This window comes from Coregonus clupeaformis, unplaced genomic scaffold (genome assembly GCF_020615455.1).
Source record: "Coregonus clupeaformis isolate EN_2021a unplaced genomic scaffold, ASM2061545v1 scaf4504, whole genome shotgun sequence".
Lineage (NCBI taxonomy): Eukaryota > Metazoa > Chordata > Actinopteri > Salmoniformes > Salmonidae > Coregonus > Coregonus clupeaformis.
This window is the reverse complement of record NW_025537958.1, coordinates 4,271-10,000: the sequence shown is the minus strand read 5'-3', so window position 1 is coordinate 10,000 and position 5,730 is coordinate 4,271.

Sequence of the window (5,730 nt, the reverse complement as noted above, 5' to 3'; positions counted from 1 at the left end):
TCCTGCTGCTCTGCTCTGCTGCTGCTGCTGCTGCTGCTGCTGCTGCTGCTGCTGCTGCTGCTGCTGCTGCTGCTGCTGTTTGTTGCTGCTCCACTGCTGCTGCTATTCTGCTGCTGTTGTTGCTGCTGCTCTCTCTTCTGCTTTGCTGCTTATGCTGCTGTTCTGCTACTACTGCTGCTGCTATTGTTACTACTTACTTTTTACTACTCTCATGCTGCCTGCTGCTGCTACTGCTACTCTGCTCTCTTCTGCTCTGCACTTTCTGTTTTTCTATTCTTTGCTACTACTGCTACTGTTTTACTACTACTACTACTGCTTCTGCTATGAGTTACTATAGCTACTATACTACTACTATTACGACTACTATAACTATACTTTTTATACTACTATACTATTATACTTATACTTATTACTAATATACACCTATTCTTACTATATATTATCTTATTAAATATCTCTTTTTATCTTTACTCTATCTCACTTTCTCTATACTACTACTATATTCTATAACTATCATCTACTATACTATTATACTTATAACTACTATAACTATTTATATATGTACTTAACTATTATGACTTCACTTATACTATTATATCTATACTTTTTATTTCTTAACTCTTTTACTTATGACTATATAGCTTATAATCTCTATATTAAAGCTACTATACGCCATATTATTAATTATATACTAATATATACTATTATGACTTTATACTACTCCTCTACTTTTCTTACTCTATTTATATTACTCCTAGTATATCTTATACTATTCTTGCTACTATTTATATATATCTTGCTTATTGCTGATAGCTACTACTGATACTATGTTCTTGTGACTATATACTACTATTTTCTCCTTACTTTCCTCTATTACTGTCTCTTTAATAACTAGCTTACTTATCTATTCTCTCTTTGCTATAGCTACTGTGACTCGCCATGCTACTGTTTACTACTATAGCTACTTCTTCTATTCTTCTACTTTCTTTATACTTATGACTATTCTATGCTCTATAGCTCATGTACCATCTTATATACTATGACCTACTATCACTCTATAGCTACTATGACTGCTTGACTACTATAACTACTATAACTACTGTTCTGCTTACTATATGACTACTATGGCTCACTTTAGTATGTACTATGCTATAGCTACTATAACTACTATAACTATATAACTATATCCTGCCATAGCTACTACTATTTGCGCTACTATACTGCTTCTTTTTCTATATAGCTGCTGTAACTACTATGGCTACTATACTAATATATACTATAACTACATCTTACTCTACTCTGTACTCACTACTATATTACTCTATCTCTATCACTACTTCTCTATACACTCTAAACTACTATAGCTACTACTGACTACTATAGCTCTATACTACTATAACTACTATACCTACTACTACTACTATAACTACCCTAACTTATGTACTATAACTCACTTAACTACTATAACTACTATAATTCTACATCTATACTACTTCTCTCTGACTACTATAACTACTATCTACTATCTCCATCTACTACTATACTACTACTACTTCTACTATTACTTAACTACTATACTATTATACTACTATGACACATAACTTACTACTTTAACTACTATAACTACTATACTACCATCTACTTACTCTCTATCTATGCTACTATAATACTATACTACTTGTATACTATTACTTTAACTCTAAAACTTATTTAACTACTTAACTATACTACTATACTACTATACTTATCTATATACTCACTATAACTACTATCACTACTATACTATATACTACTAACTACTATACTACTATGACTATATACTTCTATCTATTAGCTACTATAACTACTATAGCTACTATGACTACATATACTGAGACTACTATACTACTATAACTACTTCTCTATAGTATATACTTATTGCCATATTATTTAATCTACTATAACTACTATAACTCTATGCTCTTGATACTATTACTATCTACTTTATATATGCTGAACTCTTAACTCTTGACTCTATGCCTCTATAGTACTGTAATATATAGATTATGACTACTATGACTACTATTTACTATTATATCTACTATAACTACTATATCTACTATGACTACTATAACTACTATAACTATATATACTATAATACTATCTTCTATGACTACCATATTACTATACTTTACTATAATTATATTAACTACATATACTATTACTTATACTACCATAACTACTATGTTTCTATACTACTATAACTACTTACTACTATCACTACTATGACTACTATACTATTATCCTCTTACTCTATATCTACTATACTACTATAGCTACTATACTACAATCCACTACTATTTGATATGACCCATAACTTTGCTACCATACTACTATAGCTACATATACTCGTAGCTACTATGACTACTATAGTGTGTAAGCTCTATAACTGACCGCTTACTACTAACTACTGCTCTACTATATCTCTCTATTTCTTTTTCTTTATTTCTTTCTCTTTTCACTATAAATATATAACTAACTGCATTTTTATATTACTATAACTACTATAGCTACTATAACTACTATGACTGCTATAACTCTATAACTAGCTATAACTATCTTACTACTGTAATACTATACTTGTTATATTCTACTTATAGTTTTACTTGTATACTCTACTGTACTCTGCTATGCTTATAATACTATATACTTACTTTATACTATGTGCTGCACTTGTATCTGCTATAGTACTATGACTGCTGTCATGCTGTAGCTGCTATAGCTGCTTATTTTAACCTGTGCTGCTTACTGCTATATTTACTGTGTACTACTATAACTACTATACTGCTATAACTCGCTTCTACTTTATAGCTTGCTATGGCTGCTATAGCTGCTATACTACTTAAACTTGTACTGTATGTTCTTACTATAATACTATAGCTACTATGACTACTATATCTACCATAGCTACTATAACTACTATGCTAACAACCATAACTACTTACTACATGACTATTCCAGCTACTATAGCTACTACTAGCTACTATGATCTGCTACTTTATTGTTTACTTTTATATTCTATACTTTTTTACTCTACTTTTCCCATTACTATAATACTATACTTTACTGCTATACTTCTGATTCCACTCTATAACTCTATACTTATGACTACTATATTACTATAACTTGTGTATTTCTTTACTATATATACTATACTACTATACTCACTATAATATATAACTACTACTTCTACTATAGCTACTATAACCACTGCTTTACTGCCTGCTATGACTGCTCAAGCTGCTGTAATCCTGTGATTTATGCTGTAGCTGCTTAATCAATATGTTCTGGCAACTTAGCTCTATACTTCTATCACTGCAACTGTAGTATGTGTATGACTGCTGTAGCTCTATAGCTACTATGACTGCTGTAAACTACTATAGCTGCTACGACTACTGTTTCACTCAACTACATCTATAACTATATTTCTACTATTTCTACTATACTGCACCATAGCTACTGTGACTGCTACTATGACTACTATAACTACCATAGCTATTCCATTTCTACATAACTACTACAACTACTATATACTATATACTATAACTGCTATCTTTCTATCTGTTCTTAGCTACTGTGCACTCTATTTATACTACTATCTCTCTATTTTCTATAGCTACTTACTATACACTCTATAACTACTGTATTTCTTCATATCTCTAGCTACTACTATTCTACTATACTCTATCAGCTACTATAGCTACTATAGCTACTCATGGCTACCTAACTACTATAGCTACTATAGCTTCTATAAGCTACTACTAACTATATCTACTATGATATTGTTCTTATATATTTCTGCTATGACACTATATGGCTATTACTTTTATTTTTTTCTCCTGCATGTCTCTTTCTTTCTTCTGCTATGATTGCACCATAGCATTACTATCTACTATAACTGCTATAATACTAAGGCTACTATGTTACTATGGCTTCTGTTCTACTGCTACTATATGTCTACTTACTCTATTTACTATACTACTATAGTATTATTTTTACTATCACTTCTGTACTGCTATAACTGCTATACTCACTGTGACTATACAATACTTCATAGCTACTAAACTACTATAACTTACTCTCTATAACTACTGTAACTCTGTAGCTACTGTGACTACTATAACTACTATAACTACTATGACTACTATAACTACCATACTACTATGCTACTATATCCTTCTACTATACTTATATACTATACTTTATACTGCCAATACTATATACTATATTATTGTTGCTATACTACTAACACTTAACTCACTATAACTACTAACTATGCTACTATAAAACTACTATAAACTACTATAGTATATAACTACTATAGCTACTATAATACTATACTACTTTACCTGCACTATAACTGCTATTGCTTCTATATCTATAGCTACTATAAGACTAACTACTAACTCTATGGCTACTATGATACTGTGATTCCCTATAGCTACTATAGCTACTATGACTACTATGACTACTGTGATACTATATGTCATTTTGTTGCTGCTATAGTAAACTACTGTTCATATAGCTACTGTAGCTACACTAACTGCTATATTTATCTACTGCTATATCTTACTATTGCTGCTACTAACTCATTTGTTTTACTCTAAGCTACCAGCTGTATATATACATAGCTGCTACGACTGCCTACTGCTACGGCTACTTTCAACTACTATATCTATTATTCCACTTTTGTGCTCTGACTATCATAGTTATGTTTTATTACCATAGCTCTATTTTTTTACTCACCTACTTTCCTACTCACTATATACTTATATCATGCTCCATACTACTCAGCCTGCCATAGTTGTAACTATATAACTATTTTAACTGCTAAAGTACTTTTTTTATTTCTCACTATAACTACTATATACTATATTATTATTAATACTAATCTATACTCTTATTTCTTTTCTCTTCTATAACTGCTATCAACTACTATACTACTATGTATGTACTACCATAATACTTTATTTCTCTAAACTACTATAACTACTATTTCACTATGTCTGTAGCTCTTACTACTATAACTACATAATCTATCTACTATAGCAAATACTATAACTGCTATACTCATAACTACTATACTTCTACTACTATTTACTATACTACTTTAAACTACTATTCTACTTACTACTATAGCTATATATACCCACATGTGATGCTCTTTTCATTAGGGCTGCTGCAAACTACTGTAGTTCCATTTCTTCATTTGTATTGGATCTTCTCAACTACTATCGCTACTAACTGCTTCAACTCCATGCTCCTATCAGCTGCTGTACTTATATTCCTCTGATGCTTAGTTTCTTTTCTCTGTCATCCCTCTTCTATTACTATACTCATATAGCTACTATAACTACTTACTATATTATTACTACTATACTGTATTATATTTTATTTTTCTATAACTATATAATATTACTGCATACTACTATACTTTCCCATGCTACTATACTACTATCTACTATATTACTATATTTTTACACTATAGCTACTATGACTGACTATTATTACTTCTACTGGCTACTGCTACTACTACTGCTATAGCTATATAGCTATTAGCTTATAGCTCTTGTTATTATCACCTCTAAACTACTATAACTGACTGTGATACTATGAGCTACTATAACTGCTATAAGCTACTATGGCTGCTACCAGAACACTATACCTCTATAACTACTATAGCTACTGTAA